Raw genomic sequence first — 9,530 nt, forward strand, 5'->3', positions numbered from 1 at the left:
ACGGATGACAAAAAGTTTCAGGGCAGCCATAGTCAAAGACACAATTGACAAGATAATTTATTACCTCTGTGGCACACAGTAATTTAAGGTAACAATTATAACTATTACTGATAACATACATTAAGTCATATCAGAATTATAGGAGTTTCTCATAATTTTGGAACACATATCAAAAACATATTTATAGAAATACAGTCCAAAGAAAAACACACAGCATTTCATACTTGACAATGCTTTCTATATAATTTTTATAGAAAATAAGCCAAATATGTCATTTTTGGAGTTTAGGGAACCTATGAATAACATTGTAAAGGATTAATTACATCAGAAAATGACATAATTTATAATTTGATTTTGGAAAGTTTGTCAAATACAAAGGTTTAAAACACTTGATACTACAAAATAGGATTGCAGGTCATTGTAAAATAAGTCATTTATTTAACCAAAGTGGTAACTCAAGGATTTCTAAAAAAGAAAAAAAAAAGAAAGGTAAAAACCTTAATTCTTTGAGGAAACTAATTTTCCAAACAATAAGCCCTAATTAAACAGCATAAAGCCAATTAAGTTTGTTTTCCAAAATTTTATAAACAATCTATACAATTTTATCTTGATTATAAGTTACAACTTCCATAAGCCTTTTTAACCTTTGTGACCTTTATTAAGGAGTCAGTTAATGTTTCAAAAAACCTTGTTAATCTGACATGGGGGCTCATATCCTGGTCTTGCATCAGTGTCCCTTTGCCATTAATGACTAGTTTATGGAGAAACAACTTATTTTATCTCTCAAAATTGCCCCTTCCAATCTTACATGCCCACCTCTTCTGCAATTGTTCCTGGGCCTTGAGGAGTTGAATAACTTTAATTTCTGACCCTGTGTCTCAGGAATGCAGTTTATTTTGATTGGCATTTTCTATCAGGTCTTAAGATGAGGCTTTGATTGCTATCAATGTTTAAAATTTAGTAAGACTTGGCATTCTTTTTAGACCCAGGAGTTAAAGCCCTTGTAACACCAGTTCCAGACCAGCCTGGCCAAGATGGTGAAACTCCATCTCTACTACAAATACAAAAATTAGCATGGTGGCAGGCACGTGTAATCCTACTCAGGAGGCTGAGGCAGGATAATCACTTGAACTTGGGAGGGCAGAGGTTGCAGAGAGCTGAGATCACACCACCGCACTCCAGCTTGGGTAACAGAGGGAGACTCTGCCAAAAAAAGAAAGTCACAAGGACTTAAAACGCACATACAAGAAGATTCAATGATCTAATAACCTTAATTAAAAATTTTTTTTTTAATCTCAGTTTTTCCTAAGCAAACCTAACTTAATAATAATGGCATAGGAATTATTTCAATGAAACGTAAAATCCATTAGGCCAGTTACCAAAAGGCAAAAAGAAAAGACGTTCTGCACTGCACAGAATATTATGCTATAAGAAAACATTTCCTAAGAAAACATTGTTGGCATCAGGCCACAAAAAAGCAGAATCCTAGAAAGAAGATCATTTTGAAGCTAAAATTTGATTTGAGGAAGCTTATTTAATATGTTAAAGCTTTAAAACACTTGATATTATGAACTAGAATTCCAGGTCAGCCCAAGTTGTTTGTTTAGCCAAAATGATGACTCAGAATTTTTTAAAAAGGCTAAAAACTTTACTCATTAATGGAGGGAAGACTTAGCTTTCCAAACAATCTGTCTTTTGTCTTTCCCTTCTTTTTCTTTTTTTGGTAGTGTATTTATTAGGCAAACAAATATCTTTTATTATCTTTTGATATTATATGAAAATCTTGTTTTAGTGAGAAGACCAAATTTCATCCCTGCATTAGTGGACTATTAATGTCAACCTCAATTTTTAATGAAACCTCATAGATTAATCTACTTAATCTTAATCAGTTTGACACTAAGGTAAGATTTTTATAAACCTTTTATAACCCTTTACAAATTTTTGTTAAGCAGCAGATCAGTGCTTCAAGAAAATCCTGTTTTGCTTTTATTTGATGTTCAATTTAAGGAAAAAACGCATAATTCCCCTTTAAATTTAGTCAATATTTTCACACATATTATTTCTTTTACAAGGTTCATTTTTACAAAACTTCCAAAACTCATTTAAACCTTTAGCTTTATCTTATTTAATTTAAAACAGTCCTTTAACTTTCTAAACTAGGCATAATTACATATTCCATGCCTTCTTATAAGCTCTTACCCAAAATACATTTCATTATTTTCACACATCTTGCATGTAAACATATTTTTTCAGTAGCCTCAATTACATGCTATAATGGTAATTCTTAGCAACTTTCATTTTTTTGTGCATAAATTTTCTTTTACAAATCCCTTCATGACTTATACAGACCATCTACGATATGCTTGGGCTTTCTGACTTTTCCTAAACATCCCTCCTTTTAAACAACTAGTCATTTTACTTTAGGACACGAATTTACCATACAGTATTCTTTCTTATATAGAATATTATTCATTTATAACTTTCTTTGCCTAGCTGGGGGGAAGGCTAATTCCACATATTCCCAGGCCTTATTTAAAATTTGTCTCCAAATAAATTGAACCATTTTCAAAAGTCAGAGCAGTTTACGGCCTTAAAGCGTTAAGCAAACCTAGTATCTCACCTGCATGATTTAGACTGTCTTTATTTTTATTAATAATCTTTAAAGCTGTGTTTATTTCACAAAGATTAGTAAAGATATATGAACTAAAAGATATTAGTTTTTATTTTTCTTCCAAAATATTCTATATGTGTTTTAAGACAACCAGAGCTCTTATATATAAACATTTCATACACAACACACATAACTGCACAGACAGAAGATTACTACAGTAGTTGTAAGACTTTTAATTTGTAAGTTTTAAAGTTTCTTAACTGGATTACAGGCTTTAGGGTGGAGTCCTTGAAAAAACAGGACCAGGAAAAGGTCTCTGGTGACTTCTGTTTTTCCCAAGGAGTCTCAGGCTGTTAGAGCTTGAATATTCACTTTTAATTAAGCTTTTAACTTTAGCACTCTTTAATAAAGTCCTTTTAAAATTCCTCATTGCTCAACTTTAGTTAGGCCAAACAGCTGATATTTCTGACTTTTAAACTTTACCAAAAGTAACCTCACAGGTGCTTTGAGAAAGGAAAATTTAAGACAGTTCACGGAGGGGAAGAGAATCAAAAAATGGCAAAGTTCACCCAAATATCTACCAGAAAGGCTTATCCCCTAAGCTAGGGATTGAACCCTGAACTCAGGCTACCATTGTGAAAAGAGAAAGCATGGCCACATGGTTACAAGGTCAATCTCCCAAGGATATAATTGACCATTTTTCTGGGCCATCTTGAACATCAGGCTTATGAGGTTTTAGGCATGCATTTTATCCTAAGATACTGCTCTTTATGGCAGAACAACACAGAAAAACATACAAAGCACATCAGATTCACTACAGCTTAAGACCAATCTCAGAATTCTTTTTTATATTAATCAAAACTTTACCAAGGAGAGAAGCATTAATTTTTACCATTCGTTTAACCAGTTTGCACAGAGAAAGGGAGAAAACCAAAAATCTGACTGCTAAGGAATTCTAACACTTTTGCCAGCATGCCAGGCTTCTCAAAGCAGCCCTATTGACCCAGCTTTCCCTAAGCAGCCCTAGGGATTCACCTTGCTGCACCATCAACCTTTATGATGCCAACCCAGTATCATAAAGGAAAATTATCTTTTTTTTTGCTCTGCTCAGAGCAAAGTATGTGTGATGAAACATAGACATTAGCCACTCTGCTTAACAACCAATATCAAACTGGCAAGGCATAAATTTGCCCTCAGATGTACCCCATCATCTTTTAGTCCAACCTCTGACTAGGAATTTCAACATGTGGTCTCTAGGCAAGATGGCTGCCCTGAGTAACAGAAAAGATAGGAAAGGGAAAGTAGAGAAAGAAAAGTATTGCCTGTGGCAGGGTGGGGAAGGTGAAGTGCTCAGGGAGGCCAGATAAAGACCTACCCATTTCAGCAACACTGAAAATTCAAGCAGTCACTTGTTGGTAGCAAAGGGATCTTTTCTAGCAGTCCCATAAGCTCTCAATTTTCCCCTTTTGGGGAGGAAAAAGCTCCCCATGTCCCACGGTCTTGTACATGCCTTATCCTGTCACCCATAGCTGTCAGCAAAACATATAATACAGATTAATCCAAAAACAATAGCAGTTAACATCCCACAGTGCCAAACCTGTTCTTAGCCCAAAGAGCCTTTACTGAGAACCATCATTTTTTTTTTTTTTTTGAGACGGAGTTTTGCTCTTGTTACCCAGGCTGGAGTGCAATGGCGTGATCTCGGCTCACTGCAACCTCTGCCTCCCGGGTTCAGGCATTTCTCCTGCCTCAGCCTCCTGAGTAGCTGCGATTACAGGCAGGTGCCACCATGCCCAGCTATTTTTTTTGTATTTTTAGTAGAGACGGGGTTTCACCATGTTGACCAGGATGGTCTCAATCTCTTGACCTCGTGATCCACCCACCTCGGCCTCCCAAAGTGCTGGGATTACAGGCTTTAGCCACCGCACCCAGCGAGAACCGTCATTTTTAAATGTACTTCAATGAGTTGTTGTTCATTTGGAATGTTCCACTGTAAGTTATCTTTAGTAAGGTTTTGCCATTTCTGTAAGACTTTACTGTCTCCAGTGCCTAATGCATATGCTGGAAATTACTCAGTTTTCCGGAAATTAAGAATCACATTTTTACCTAAAATATTGGCTTTACTCTCAGGTTCTGTTGATTTTTCCTACCTGAGCATGCAAGAAAAATGAAGCAAAGCGGTAGAACACAAAAATACCTGTGATTTTCCAAAAGCTAAATTTTATAACCCCAGTACTATTACTGCTTACTACCAGTTCCTTTCTAACCCAGTCAGATATAAGGAGCCTCTAACTGGATCCAAGCCAGTTAGATCCAAGTTAATTCCTGGATCAAATCCACTCCCAGACCCAGCCCAGTCTCTGTTGTGACTTCCAAACTCAGTTTGGATCAAAAATTTGCTTGAAGAAACTCAAGAGAGCTAAAAACACAAATCCATGGAGCTCTGAAATCCAAGAGAGAGCTTACCCAGGATCCCCAGTGGGTCTGAGAGATCAATGGACGAAAGTGGGTCCTGCAGGTACCTTGTTTGTTCACTCAGTGCTCCTAGGGCTCATTAGAAGCTCCACCTCGGATCCTGCTTCTGACACCATCCGATAAAAGAAAAGCTTCAGCCAAATTAAATTTAAAGGAGCTTAATTGACCAATGAACAATTTGTAAATCAGGCAGCCCCCAGAATCACAGCAGATTCAGAGACTTCAGCACAGCAATATTGTGGAAGATTTATAAACAAAAATAGGAAATGATCCACAGAAATCAGAAATGAGGTCTAGAATGGCTATACTGGTTACAGTTTGGCATTTGCCTTATTTGAACACAGTTTGAATACTCAGCAGTGTGTGAATGGTTGATTGGCCAAGACTCAGCTATTGTTACAGGCACATACTTCTAAGTTAGGTTTTCAATCTTGTCTACCTATTAAGCTAGGTTGCATTTCATCCATAAGGACTCAAATATAGAAGTTCAGAGTCTTTCTCAGGCCATATTTAGTTTGCTTCAAAAGGAGAAGGAACTTAATTTACAGTTTAGCTTTGAAACAAATACAATAACAGTGTTTTCCCAAAACCAACCTTTCTGTTTGTGGACTAGACTGCCTAAATCCACAAGATTAGAAGTTATGATTATCTTACTAAATTCAAGATGTAGCTATCTCTTTTAAACCAATATCAAAGTCTTAATTATTAAAAATTACACAAGCAAAGATCATTGTCTTGGGCTGGGTTTATAGTTTTGTAACCCTTATGCCCAGTTTTGACATCTTGTAGTATTTGGCAGGGTTAAGTATTAAATCGCTTGATTAATATGTGCAAACAAAAATGTATGATGGCAATTCTTAAGACATTTCAAATATTACTTTACCAATAATTTTAAAGCTAGCTTACTTACTAATGGTTTTACTTAAGTTTTGTAAAGGAAAAACCATTTGACTAGTCCTTTCTTTTTTCCCGATAAAGTATCTGATTCAATTGCTTTTATTTTCTTAAGATAATTAATTAGAGCTCTTTTATATCAGTAGTGAAACATTGTGTTCACAATGCATAAATACATAGATGTATTAGGCGTGCCAATAGAGGTACATTTTATAGATTTATAAAAAATCTTTTGTTTTTTCCTATTTTAGACTTTTAGAATCTTGATAACCTATTTCACAACCCTAGGCAGTAGTCAGCTAAATAGCCTTAAATTTGCATGTTAACGGAAACAATGCAGGTAAAACTCAAATAGCAAAATTTACATCATAAGGTATAGAAAGAATAAGTCTGGTGGTGCTGGAGGGAGATTAAGGGTGGATGCCAAATCAAACATAAAATTATAGAGATCTATCATAGGATTGCATAAGGAGTCCAGTTTTATTTAAATGGGGACTACCTATCTTTTCACTGGATCTCTGAGCTCTGGGCAGAGCCCACACTGAACTGTGAATCTTCAAGACAAGCTTTTAGGAGAAAAAAAAAAAAGACATGAAGGCCTTTTAAATACAGACACACACATATGCACACATAAAAACACACATCTTGGATGTTAGCTTTTAATTAATCTGACTTTTAACCATTGAGTTCCTTTCTAAAAAAATATTTTAAAATCTATTTACTGTATTTCAACTAGGACAAATTGCTGCAATTTCAGAAATACAGCCATTGCTCTTTCTGTTTGATCCGGCTAGCAAAAAGGTGGCCTTGTTTTGTAAATAAATCCCCTTAGTAACCAAAATAAAAAATCTTTCCTCTCTTTTTTTTCTCCTTTTGCTGGCCATTTTTCTCCCCTGACCACATGCCATTTTTTGGGGGGGCGGGGTAGGGGGGTGGGTAGGAATTTACCCACTTCGGAGGCCTTGTTCCCCATAATTTGGAACTTCCTTGCTGATCAAACCCAATGGTAAAAAGACCAAAACAGTAACAAAAACAGAAACAAACAGAAAAAAAAATTAAGCAAAACAAATGATCACCCAACTTACGTTATTACTGAGTTCTCTAATGGTAAGGAGAAATTAAGACCAGCTGGTTGTTAATCTTAACTTTAGCCAAGACAAACCACAATTCAGTTACTTACCTAAGGATGGGTCTTAAGCTGAAGGCTTCTCTCTACCATCCTAGAAGCAGGGAAAAAACCTCATCTTCCCTGTTGGAAGCAACCTCAAATTCCCTAAAGGAGATACCTGCCTTCCATCATCATGGAAGCAGAAAAACTTGCCTTTCTTGTGTTGGAAGCAAGTAAAACTCCGGAAAAAAAAAGGAGTTGTACAGCAAAATAAACTTTAGATCTCAACCAAATTTTGGGAGATCAGGGATACTCTGAATGGGGTGCTTCCAGGCCTTGGGAAATTGTTCTATTGGTTTGAGCCATAAAGATCGCTCGAGCTGGTACCAAGCACCCATAGATTTGTCAAAGGTCAGGAGCACCTACACGCAGAATCCCTCTGTAGTTACCAAAATGTGAATCCCAAAAATCTGAGATAGATCTCAGTTAATTTAGAAACTGTATTTTGCCAAGGTTGAGGATGCACACCCATGACACAGTCTCAGGAGGTTCTGATGACATGTGCACAAGGTGGTCACAGCACAGTTTGGTTTTATACATTTTAGAAAGATATGAGCTATCAATCAACATATGTAAGATGAACATTGATTTGGTCTGGAATGGTGGGACAACTCAAATTGGCGAGGGGGCTTCCAGGTCATAGGTAGTTAAGAGACAAATAGTTGCATTCTTTTGAGTTTCTGATCACCCTCTTCAAAGGAGGCAATCAGATATGCATTTATTTCAAGCAGAGGGGTGACTTTGAATAGAATGAGGAGGCAGGTTTGTCCTAAGCAGTTCTCAGCTTGACTTTTCCCTTTAGCTTAGTGATTTTGGGGGCCAAGGATATTTTCCTTTCACAGAAGCTAAAAGTTTCTTTGATCAAATAATCAATTAATTTTGTTTCCAGAGTAAGGACGGCTGTGTGCTTTTCTCAAAAGACTTTTCTACTCTTTTTAGTAATTGTTTTTCCTCTGTTTTCTTTAACTATTATAGACAGGGAATGGTAAAGAGATTTTTGTCAATATTCTGACTTTCAGAACACCTTATTGTTTCTTTTGTTGAGTAATAGAATTGCTTTTTGATTTTTAGAATTTTGATCAAAGTAATGCTCAACGAAAGAATATTTGGAAAAAAAAACAGCAAGGAAGGAAGATGAGTCACCTTGAGTCCTATCCTGAAGTCAAACATTACATTTCCAGTTTCTTTTCTATGCTTAGGCTTTGAAAGCCTAAGCACATTTATCTGCATTACTATAACGGTAAATTCATATCCGGTTAGTTGAAATAAAATGCCTGCAAAATCCCGTCCTCTCATTTGCCATTGATAACAACAAATTTTTCTGTTATGCAGCACAGCAATGAGTTCCATTCTTCATCCTCTGTTGGTGACGATAGGATTCCATTTTCTATGACTGAGCTTTGAAATTACACTCTATAATATTTTTTTCTTCTTTTTCATGGTATTTCTATAAGTTTACTGCAATTCTGGCATTATTTCTAATATTTTACACTGTAAAGAGTTTTGTTCTCTCAGGTTGTAAACATACTGTTATATAACTTTATATTCTACTCTTTTCACCATTATAATTTTCCATATCAATTCAGTTTCTATAAATAAAAACTTAAATGTTTAAATAATAGTCCATCAAAAGTATTGTCTATAATTTAACTACTTTCCACTATTGGAGTTTTAAGTTGTTTTCCAATTTTACCATTATAAATGTAAATAACTTTGATAATAAAAAGTTTCAGAATGTTTTGCAGTATAAAAGATCTGTCTTTTCCCAGACCATACCTATTTATTTAGGTTAAGCTGAAAAGTCAATTTTTTTTTAGATAGGAGACAAAGTCTTGTTGATACTTACAGACTGTAGAGAAAATATAAAACAAAGGTACAGCCTGTGTGCCTGAAGGACACACATGTTTTGTTGTTCCTCTTCTGGAGATATTAGAGTAACACAGAAAAATAAATTCTTCTACTACTTAACTTCTCTAAGTCTCATTTTTGTTCTTTCACAAGATAAAATGGGGGAAATAATTTCCACTTTACAGAAAGAGATGAAGCAAACTAAAGTTTATCAAGTTGAGGGGCAAATCGTAGGATCTCAATAAATGGTAGTTGGTTGTATCAGTTCAAATTATGGGTTCCAAGCAACAGAAACAAATTCTGGCCAATTAAAGCAGAAAAAGAATAACTGAAAGGAAACTGGGTAGCACAATTAAGTTTAATAATGCTTGGAGTACCTGAATTGGAAATGGCCAAGAATAAAGGAAGGCTGTATAGTCAGAATTGCAAGCAAAACTGCACCTCAGTTGAGTGAGGACACCATTCCTACTGCACTACAGAACACAAATGCACCAGCCTCTACCACAAATCTGAATTGGACACCATCACTGGCAT

Source organism: Saimiri boliviensis, chromosome 4, assembly GCF_048565385.1.
Source record: "Saimiri boliviensis isolate mSaiBol1 chromosome 4, mSaiBol1.pri, whole genome shotgun sequence".
Lineage (NCBI taxonomy): Eukaryota > Metazoa > Chordata > Mammalia > Primates > Cebidae > Saimiri > Saimiri boliviensis.